The sequence below is a fragment of the Colias philodice genome, chromosome 10, assembly GCF_061535455.1.
Source record: "Colias philodice isolate Cphi_HAF_F1 chromosome 10, ilColPhil1 Martin Lab GWU primary, whole genome shotgun sequence".
NCBI classification, from domain to species: domain Eukaryota; kingdom Metazoa; phylum Arthropoda; class Insecta; order Lepidoptera; family Pieridae; genus Colias; species Colias philodice.
In genome coordinates this window covers 937125-949390 of record NC_143095.1, presented here as the reverse complement: position 1 = coordinate 949390, position 12266 = coordinate 937125, and the positions used below count along the sequence as shown (strand labels likewise).

The 12266-nt window shown below is 32.1% G+C and overlaps 1 long non-coding RNA gene and 1 other non-coding gene across 2 annotated transcripts; both read left to right on the top strand.

Moving 5' to 3' along the window:
* Positions 1-2433: 2433 nt before the first annotated feature.
* LOC149484993 (5S ribosomal RNA) lies at positions 2434-2552 on the top strand. The gene has a single exon (XR_016316232.1). It is a non-coding gene; the product is annotated as a 5S ribosomal RNA (ribosomal RNA).
* Positions 2553-7911: 5359 nt separating this feature from the next.
* On the top strand, positions 7912-8846 carry LOC149484992 (uncharacterized). Its single transcript, XR_016316130.1, has 2 exons — positions 7912-8026; positions 8632-8846. It is a non-coding gene; the product is annotated as an uncharacterized LOC149484992 (long non-coding RNA).
* The last annotated feature ends 3420 nt before the right edge of the window (positions 8847-12266 follow it).

Below are 12266 nucleotides of genomic sequence, written 5' to 3'. Positions count from 1 at the left end.
ACTATGTACCCACCTCCAAGCTATTTTCAACTATATCCTGTAGTGCTAAAGTTCAAATTTGGTTACCTATTCAGGAAAGGTAAGCCGTTCTAAAGTTTGCAAGAGATGAATTTTCCACAAACTTTTCTCCGTGTCTATCTGAGCACTTTGTAAGATAAAAATGTGGACCCGTAGGAGAATAGATCAAGCCTGTCTGCGGCGAGGTGGTTGACTACCGACAAAAAGTTGCTGTTACACGGTGACCAGGCTTGAAGAAAATAGGGAAACTTAATATGTATGATGTTGAAGAATTATGCAGTAAAGTTCAAAGCTAATTTTGAATTTACTTCAGTCCTTTTTCGACAATATGACGTCGCATTTTTAACTAAAAAGAAGCTGAAGGGAAATATTTCATTGTGAAAAGTGAGCGTAGGCCAACTCATCTTCGTTCCTTTTTTATTATAAGTAAGTAGACTTACATTATTTTAATATAGTTATATTATATTATGTATAATAAAAATATAATAAAATAATTTAGTAATAATGTTGTGAATAGAAAAGCATAACCTTTCATTATTTTTAAAAGTCGTACAAATTCCCGCCTTTCCTATTCCCACGTTAGAACTTAACATGCTGACCCTACAGTGAGTCTTGACAGTCGCTACATTAGCTTTGCCGGATACTTTGTACTTGTTGAAACATTAATTTCGCGAAACTCTACACATTTATCACATGTACTCAGCGTGCATTGAAAATGTTAGTTTAAATTTTATAGAACTAAATTTTATTCGTCATTGTCGCTTGCTCATGAATTGTAATAAGATTATGAACACATGTAGCTGTGAATGTACAATTTGTGTAGTTACTATTTTAGTTTTATTGTTGTAGTTATCTTTTTAGTACTTGATCGTGTGGTTTTAATTCTCAAACATGATTATAGTTCCTGCTCTTTACATACCTAATATTAGCTGTTATACTTGGCTTGTTTTTGGGATTATCCACTTTTTTTCCGTGCTCTCTTAAATTGAAATATTTGGTAATCGGTTTTCAAGGAAATTCTATCATTTTGTTTAGTTTATTTGTGTTGCATCTTCATCATAATACATTTGCCAGCAGACCTAGATATCATTTCTAAGCATAAATGAGATCTAAACTATTCATAATCATGGAATTTGCCTCTTTCAGACCTCTTACACAACCTAGTACATCAACCATGTGAATCAACTGTCAATAACGTATTTTAAATAAGAGAATAACAGTTCTAAGATTTCCACGGCTCACAAGAAAGCGAATTTTTTCCATCATTTGTATTGAATACTGATCGATCAATATATGACTGCATTTATTTTTTGCAACCAAGTATCATAAATATTACGTACTTTGATCCGACGTCCGTATAATTTGTAAGGTAAAACAACGCTATTTGGGACGTTTAAATAAAACTATTAAATAAATTAAGTTTAAATTGTTATAATTCATATTTTGATGGTATATGTACAAAACCAATCGTAAAAAATTGGTTGTCTGTAAAGTCGGTTTACTGACGATAGTGGAACGTGACAACGTCCAATTGTGCTTCTTTGTCGCTCGTTCCGCGCTCTCGCTTGCACTTCAAGCTTTACATGGAACGCTTCAGAGCGAGGTAACGCCGCATGAGTCATGTTTTTTCGTGCGTGCAGACGGCTCGATCGAATTATAAGACGTTGTCACGTCAATAAAAATAAAAAAAGAATGCAACGTTAGAATTAATTTTAAAAGAAAATGTTGTAAGGTGTAAATCATGACATGGTGTAATATTTTAAAATTTCATTAAAAATATACAAAAGGGCTTGATATTTTAGAAAGCATATAGTTCTACACGCACTCGTCACTATTTTTAATGATACAGGATATAAAACATTGGCACGAATATGTCACCACCAGATGCACTTACCCTACGGAATGGCGCTGTCAGCTTTCACCTCAATAAAGCATGTTCCATACGTCAAGATCAGAAGACGTTTGACGCGAGTTTTAAATTGAATAAGAAATAAATCTTGTCACTTTTTAAGGCTGTATTGACGGCGTCTCCGTGTCGCTGTCACCGGTTGTCGCATGTCGAGCGGTAACTAGCTGCGTTTGATGTTTACTTTATTTAGCAAACCTTTAACTGAATAAATAACTACGCTTATCGTTGCCTACATTCCGGAAATAGCTTTGCCGATTGAAGATATAGTTTCGGTCGGTAATTGGTTGTTTTACCTCATTAGAATAACAGTTGTATTCGATATCGAGTTGAACAGAATATATAGAGCAAACTTTTTACTCAACTATATTACGATTTGCTCACAGGATTTGCTCTTTATTTTCCAGGCTCTTTGTAAATACTTTTTGCAATACAATGTATATTAAGAAAAGTTAAAATATATTTCTGACTATTCATGCAAACTGAACAACAAATTCAGACGAATAATCGCCAACGTCCATACCACGTTGAATACACCGGTTCTCGTCCGATCACCGAAGTTAAGCAACGTCGGGCGCGGTCAGTACTTGGATGGGTGACCGCCTGGGAACACCGCGTGATGTTGGCTTTTTTTACAATTTCATTTTTTTTTTCATATTTATAAATATACCTACCGTATAATCCTATTAAGTAGTTTTTTTTTAAATATTTACAATTTGAATTTCATCCGACTAACTTTCTCAATGCTTATAAATAACATATAAATATTACTTAGTGATTTAACACCGCACCACGTTGAGAATAACTGACGCCAATGCAAAGATAAATTTATGGGGATAACTTTAAAATATCGGTCGGTTCATAGGGCTGTCACTTAATCAATATTTTTTATGAAATGTCAGATTCAAGAAGCTTAACTGGATTATAATCGAAACGTATCAAATTGAATTAAAATTTATAAATAAGAACATTTGATTTACCTTGAACAGTATTTATATATATTTATTTTGAACTAAAGGAGTTCAAAAGCTGCTATGCGATGCGACGCGACGTGAAAAAAGGCTAACAAATACATTTTCGTATATTTTGCCTATAATGTATGTAAGTAGTTACATATAAAATGCAATAATGACTATTATTATTGGAGAAGAAAATAAGACGATAATATGAGTTAAATAATCTTCTTCTTCTTTATATATAAAAATGAAGCGCAAAATGTGTTGGTAAGCGCATAACTCGAGAACCGATTTCGATAATTCTTTTTTTATTATATTCCTTGAAGTACGAGGATGGTTTTTATGTAGAGAAAACGTAATCATGTACCACGGGCGAAGCCGGGGCGGACCGCTAGTTACACATAAAAACAACAAATATTACGCGCACAGCCCTACTCTACAGCCTATAAATCATTACACTTTTATCAATTTTAAAATGACAGTCGGACGTGGACAGACATTTGTGCTACCGTAACATTATCATAAGATAACGAGTTGAGTAATTATTCTTATAATTGATAACGTATCTAGCCAATTTGAATTTGGATCAATGAAAAACAATGTCTGATGACGCAACGATATAGTAGTCAATTACAGGGGTTTTATATCTAACTAGCTGTCAAACCCGGATTCGTCCTGGATTTCAGGAGAAAGCTAGGGTGTTATAATGAAGAAAATAATATAAATGTAGCGTAAACTTTTAATGTTTCCGTACCATTTTTACTTTTTTATTGATACAAAATTTTATGGTAGAGCGTTCATTGATTAAATTGATGTGCATTCATTTGTTTTTCTTATACAGATTGATTTGTATTTTTGGTTACTGTTATTTCTTTTACAAAAGGTCAAACTGCCTCAACAATATTGAATATAAAAACATACGGAACATTAAAGAGGTCTTATCATATTATTATCTTTGCTTACATCGGTTCAAATAAGTATTCCTGTAAACTAACCCTACTTTCTTTTAATCCGTTTTGCCTTTATTAAAAATTCTTGAAGCGTTTAAAAGAACGTTATTTCTCCTAAGCAGTGTGAACCGAAATCAAAACCACACGCGTTCAATAGTTTTAAAATCGACTTTACATACAAAGCTTTTTATCTCGAGTAATCAAACCAGTAGCTTAGAGTATTATCGATCAGCCGTCAATCAATCCCAGATCGAGACATAGCTATTGATTCACAAATTTATTTACACGTCAGAACTTTACACTTTGAACTCTATTCCAAGGTGTTACGATTCAAAGTTGTTGTGTTAATCGGTGCCATTCTTGTTTGAAGTCCATGATTGGATCAGAATCGGTGCGTTTGATTGACAGATAAAAGAAATCGATGCTCGATTCATTCTCCGTATATCGATTATAATCGATACATAATTGGACTGAGCGGTTAGCTGTTGAAGTAATAATAATGATTCCTCTTTATCGTAATGGTTTTTGTTACATTACTGCGTGTACTAGAATGGGTACTTACGAGTATGGGGTGTGTTTATTATAAGCTATAAATACCCGCTACTTCCAAGTTTTTGCGATAAATATACATATGAAATTTCTAAAGCACTCTACAAAGAGAATAAAGTTATTAAAATTGAATAACAGATTTCTGAAGTTGATTATGGACTCTTTACAATAAAGTTTAACGTTTATCTTACAGTTGGTGTTGTGTATTTTGTACACTATTGAAAACAAAGTTACTCCGTTATAATAAATAAAAAATCGAAACATTCAAAGCCATAAGTCGGTATGGAGTCTATAATAAACATTTGGAAAGTCGTAGCCACACACATGAATGCGTATTCAGCAGTCAGATGTATAATTTCCTTTTCACATAATTAATATTAGTCTCTTAGACATTGAGGTATTATTCATTGCTTAATAAGCGACATTATCGATAGCATTATATAGCTATGATTATATTTAATATCTCGTTACAATCCATTGATGGATGCAAATTATGAAATTGCTATTGTTAGCAGGGCTATACTTATGTGTGGTTTTCAAAAAATCACCAACAAAGTGGCCAATAATGACGGCCGATGCCGGAACGTGCACTAGCGTACTATATAATTAAGGCGGAGTATACATGGGGACACTAGTTACGACATGTAAATGCAATGTGGAAATGCTTATAGAAGAAGGAATCAACTTTTTCGAACACACTCACACGTGGGTAGGTACCAAACAATTGTAAAAAAATATTTAGAATACAATAATTGTACGGGATTATAGGAAATTATTGTGTGAGCTACATGCTGCTGTAGTTGCTGATATTGTTAAAGAATATTCAATGATACATGTATGTATCTATGTACCTACTACTGTACCTACTACTCATAGCCCTTGACATTATGACTATCTCTATGAATAATTTGTCCAACCATACATACATTCATCCTCTTAAACTTTCTTGATTCATTCACCTTACAATTCCTTCATGTAAAAAAGCCTAAACGTTCCCGCGACTTATCTCCAATCGCCAAGTCCCAAACCAGCCTAATCATACCAATGATGAACGGACATCGTAGTCATGGCAACGTGTAATTTGTCTGTAACCACAGGCCAGGGGCAGGCCATTATGAGCCTTTATGATTATCCTGACGTTATAGTTACGTGCTTTCGATAATTACGGTCCGTGGAGGTGACTTTAACTGAAGGATGCGTCACTCAAAGATGTTATTATCTTTGGTTGTTAGTTGTGTGCTTTGCAAGGGTTTTATGGATAGAACTGTTGAATATAATATGTGCCTCATATTGAATAACTGCAAAAGAAATTCTATACCTAAGAGGAGAGTTGTTGTTCTATTGAAGAGGATATGAATAAAAGAAATTGCTTCACGACTTACGATCCTTGATAACTTTCTGCTAGACTTTCACGATTCTCATTACCGAAATAATGCTATTTAATAAAGCGATATAGACAAGATAAGATGAATAAAATCACAGAATAAAATCGTCTTGTTAAGAAACTTACAACTAAATGAATCAGGGGTTATAAGTGAGAGACAGAACCATTGAGATTTTTCTTATTCTCAAACCTTGATATATTAACATAAGAATTGCTACTAATATGCGATCATAAACGCCACTAGCACGCGTTATCGGGGTATTAAAATAGCCTCTATTATGTCCCAGATTATAATCTTTTAGCCTATGTTTCGTAAGTCACCAGTTTTAATTCAGTTTTAATGACGAGAGGGAATAACAAATTCACATCGATAACAAAAGTAAATATAAGTTGACTTGAACAAAAATATCAAGATCCTTTAAGATCTTTCTTACCTGCATCCATCCATACTAATATTACAAATGCGAAAGTAACTCTGTCTGTCTGTCTGTCTGTTACTCAATCACGCTTAAACTACTGAACCAATTTGCATGAAATTTGGTATGGAGATATTTTGATACCCGAGAAAGGACATAGGCTACCTTTTATTGCGAAATATGTACCACGGGCGAAGCCGGGGCGGACCTCTAGTACCAAATAAAACTAAAATATCAAAATACAAAAATCATAGACAGTCGAATATTATGGAGTGTTTACACAGAGCAAGCACTCGCCTGACCGTTACAGTAGCCATGTTTTGACAAGCGTCAGAATACACAGTAGCATAATGGTGGCCTCTTCAATTGACATTGACGTTATGTCTATATCCGTGTGGATTATGTTATGTGTGGTCTAGGACTGGCTTTTGGAAAGAATAACATTTGTTTTTTCATAGGTGCTGTATGAATCTCTTATCAAACATGTGAACAACCAGATGGATATTTAATAATAGACAATTTGATTTTATAGATTTTTAATTAACATTCAGATTTAAATGGACTGGTCATAAAATAATAGTTTATACTTTACATAATTTCAATAACCTTTCGCTATCATAAACTAATAAATAAAAGCAATAAACTTCGTTATATTTTGCAGAAAACACGAGCACAACATTCAATTAATTGCCTGATATCATATAACAAATAATAAATGTTTCGAAAAGCATTATAAATTATAATACTTAATTTCAGACGCTATACCATAATTGTGTCGCATAAAAACGCGTCTCAGTCAGTTATTGCCATTTTTAATTTTATTACGCCAATAAAACCGGATACTTTATAAACATAGTTTTGCTTATAAATTAAATGATAATGTCGATAAAATAGTCTATCTTAAGTCACTACTTAACGATAATCGGACATAAAAACTGCAGAATTCGCTATAACAGGGCAAAATTAAGAACATTAAAAGTCGTACTAGGGTTCTCACAAAAGCTGTTTTTTAAAAATAGTCGTATTACCATTCCACTTTGTAAGGCGTTAAGTCAATTGTCCGTATTTATGCAAAATGGAACCACTCGACAAATTTCGTTTTTTACTTTTATTGAAGAATACTCATTCAAAAGTGGTCTAAATTCTTATACAAACAAGAACCACATGATTTTTACGTTGGAAACAAGGTATACTAAAAGCAGAAAGGAACCACCAGCAACAACGAATACTTACATATTAAGCAAAACCGAACCACAGCACCACGGGACTGCTTTGTTCAAACAAATAAACGATATTACTATCATGTCATTTTATACAAAACAGATCCACACCTACTTGGTACCATTATACATTACACATATTTCTATTAATAACAATTATTTTTAATACACAAAATGGAACCAGGTTTCTGTGGTATGGTTATGCGTAAAATAAATACATAATTTAATTGTAATTTTTTATTGCAAAATAAAACCACAAGCATTCGGTTCTATTATGCATAAATAAATATTGTAAAACATTCTGAAACTCATCATCGCTATATGGAACCAAATGCCTTGACTTGTTACAATGCTTCTCATCTTTAAACAACGTATTTCATTACTTAAATAGCTCAAAGTGCAAAACTCCAATTTTTAAAGTAAAACGTCGAACATCTGTCAATATAGGTGACATTCAGCGAAGTAGTTCGAATACGTGACGGCGTTTTTTTCCTCCGTGAAGTAAGTTCTACTGTTAATTACCTTTAAAATTAAATGTGAAAATGTTTAGTAATAAATAAATAAGCAAGCAATGGGTAAGAAAAGCATTGGAGACGAACACCGAAGATAATAATGAAGATACAACGGGTAAGTAGTTTTATTTAATGCATTTAAGTACTTATTGAATCTGAGATGCAGGTACGCTTTATCCACTTTTGATTCATTCCCGATTGTGGTGTGATTTTAAGAAGATAGTTCATTAAGTAAGTACAAGAGGAATCCTCTGTGGATTTACGTATTTTAACGACAATGTGTTGTTCACGAAGGCGAGTCGAATTAAGAGTCATTTTGTTACGATTCATCTGTCATTGTGAGATTAAACTACTAAAGTCTAAACCCTGTTTTAAAAATAACTGTCGATGATCTAGGTACCTACCTACTATTTTGGTAAAATACGTTTAGATTCAGATTCAGTACAGTACATTCAGCCACATCATTCAGCGCATATAATTATTTGTTTGATTTTTTTGCCGTTTTTATAGATAATGGTACGGAACTCTTCGTTGCGCGAGTCCGACTCGCACTTAGCCAGTTTTTTGTACATGGCGCATGTACATACAACATACTTAGTCGTCTAGTAGGGACACGGCTTTATAAGAACTAATAATATTTTGCTGTCGCCATATACCTACCTACGTATAAAAGCCACGCGGCTTTATTGTTTTGATTTAGATTTTTTCTTTTTATTACAGAAGATAACGAAGAACCTTATACGTCGCTGCCTCTGGAGAAGCTTTCTTCACCTTCTAGCGATATTCAGTCCATATTACATCTCATTCCACAAGATGCACAGTTTTTATAACGGTCTCATTAGTGATGATGCAATAGAAGACCACATAGATGGACTAGACACGGTGGATTTCGAAATCCAATTTGATGATAACGTCGAATAAACGTCCTATATAAGTATTATGTTATATATTTTATTAATTAAAGCTTTAATTACGATATTATAAATACATAGTTTCATTTATATCATTAAATCCCTGGGTTGTGGTTCCTTTTTGTATAAGAGAAAACCTATCAATTGATAAATGTTAAAAGGAACCACATGCACATTTTCTTAATTATCTAGAAAGTTTAAGAATATTCAGAGCAAATTTATATACACATACTTAAATAACTAATTTATCAATGAATTTAAATAAAATAAATTTTAATTTTACTTCATCTGACAGAGCTGCAAATGTTTTTGTAAATCCTTTGATATCTCAGAAGTGCGTTTTTGCTGGGTGGTTCCTTTTTGCTTAAATACGGACAATTCATTTATGCGAATCGATACATAAATTGATGCTTTTACATTTATCTTTTATGTTTCATTGAACGTACGTTGTACTTGGCTAACAACATAATTGCATTATTTTTTTAAATTTTAATTCCACTGCCTTATTGGACTTTGTTATTTCCGACTGGAATTAGTTGGAGAAGTTTAGTTTAACTATAAAATCTATGTACCTACATAATAAGAGATGTAATTTAATGCTCAAAGGAAGCGTGATATAAATTTGTGAGTTTTTAAACAACTACATATTTTGTTCGAACGTTCAAATTTTAGGAGATCTTTTTTACTAATTTTATGTTGGTGAATATATAGTTTTATTGTTCATCTCTTTTCACTTTATTACCATGAAAAACATAGATTTTTATACTTTTAAAAGTTAAGGCCAGTTCACAGTGGGGCATTCCGAGATGACGATAGATATTGAATATGTTTTAAATAAAATATGAGAGAAAAAAGGAACAATCATGTTATCATAAATCATATTATTGTTAGAAAAAGGCCTAAACCTACGGGTGGCCGATTGTCGCCAGCTACTGTTTGTATTTGAACGGACCTTATTTTTTTGTCTCGTATCATTCAATATTAAATCTTAAGTACAACGCTATAAAGTGTAAACTAGCATAACAAATTTTATGCTTACTCATTAATTAAAAATTATTCTTAACCCATATTGTTTAAGTTCAATTTAGTGTTTACTGTTGAATTCTTAGACAATTTAACATTTCAAGGAACAATAATACAAACACGGTGTTAAAATATAGTTTTTTAGTTGGCAGGCGAGTTGTTAATGGTTTCTTTGAATTTGATATTTACACAGTAATTAGGGAAGTAGTAAGATTAACAATCTGACTCAGTATAAATTTATTATAATTACCTATATATTTTGTACATATTATATTTATTTTGTATGGTCATAGGTGAAGTGGTTACGTAATGTATTACAACCGGCCGTTACACAGTTAAAAACCAAGTGGAAAATAATACCATTACATTATTAGGTATATTTTAAACTACTTAGTAACAGTGAAAATAATCCCTACTAATATTATAAATGCGAGAGTAACTCTGTCTGTCTGTCAACCGATTTTGATGAAATTTGGCACAGAAAATCTTCAGACCCTGAAAAACATCATAGGCTACCTTTTATCGTTTTGATACCACGCGGGCGAAGCCGCGGGCGGAAGCTAGTACGAAAATAAATCGCACTTTAAATCCACTAAACACTGACAATTTCAACCGATTTACAGCGGATATAAAATGTATTCCTAATTAATGTTAAATGGAGGATATAGGTAGGTACGTTGAATCGCGAATAAAACAGAGCAGTCGATAAATAAAGTGAATTTATATCAGACTTTCACGTAGAACGACTTAATTGCCCACTCTCAGATGGATTATACTAAAACATCCGTTTCGTATTTAAACACTTGTGGGGTGACTATATTTTGGCTTTTAGTGAGATAACGATAAAATTATTTTAAGGACTATAAATTTTATTATTATTGCTTGTGCTTTTATAAAGTAATGATTCCTTGAATTAATTTTATTTCTGAATCATTTCAACCTCGAAATGAAGATCGTTTTTAAACTACCGCGGCTTATGTTCATTTATTTAGGTTAAATACACGGCCTACGATACAAGCTGTCTTAGTGTAGGTCTGCAGGTCATATTATCTTTTTAATCATCAGGTCCTAATATGATATCCTTGTATTTTTATGTTTAATTAATTAAGATAATTATTTCTATGTATTTAATTTTGTATTTATGGTGAATAAATGATTATGATTATGAATTATGAAATTGGTAAGCAGTTTGCTTATATTCAATTGTGAGAGAGAGAGATTATTTTAACTCATAAAAAAAAAAAACATTTATTTCTTATTGTAATCAGCTATCAGAAAATAAAACATTTGCTAGTTGCAAAATACACCAAAGAAACCTGAGTCAGAAATTTTTATTCATTTATATAAATTCATTATAACATATCTGTTTTTTATTTTAAACATGAAGTAGCCTAACTAAATTCCTTTTCTCCGCATTTAAAGTACGCTTAAGTATACAAATATTTTCTAAATTATACTACCTAATACATTTTTTACTTACGGGACCATTTAGAATAGCATGGTCACCCTTACAGAGCCATGTGTATTCTTTTTCAAGATCAATTAAAATCTCAAAAGTTGAGATAAAGATTTCGGTGAGCCAGACAAGTTAGCTCAGATTAACGTCACTTCACACGATACTACCTAATTAACTGAGTGGCTAAGCGTGATCCGTGCGAAATTGTGGGTTCAGTAGGAAGTATTATTTAAAAAAATGCATCGGTTTCAATTGGTACTGGATACATAATATAGTTGTAGTGAAGCACATATTGAATTGAATTTATATTTATTTATTTGAAAATTTTATTAAATCTTCAAAAATCATATTTAATTCTTATAAACCTCGTATCCTGTCAAACAAACGTATTAAATAATAAATATACTAAATATTATTTTTGCAAGATATAAGATCCTTTTACTGCCTTTCTAGTAGCTCTAGATTATTAATTTAATTAACTTTAACAGTTTTTGCTGTGCGTTATGCAACTGATTGTTCATTTACCAACGTGTAATTATAATGACTAATAATAATAATTAAAAATGAAAATGTTTCTTCTTTCACACAAATATTTCTCCGCGGATCTCTAAATAGTCCTTTCAAATAACCGCCGCACTTATCTCATTCTCAAGTTCAATTTTATCGCCATGTCGACACATTGGCGGCTCTTTGTCGAATTTACGTTAAAACACTCCACAGATATATCCCGAGATACTTGAACTTCAAAATGTCGATATTCTTTTTTTGATAATGTTGCGAATTAAGGTTTAGGAGGTGCTTTAAATTTTGAAAAATGGATATTATGAACCGTTATAATTATAAGATTGCTATGAAATATACGATGAAAATTTTTCTTGTAGCATCTAGATCTGCTTGTGGTATTTCATTCTTTCAATATAAATTTGAATGTAAAATTATACTATTATCTTTCACTTGCTAGTTTT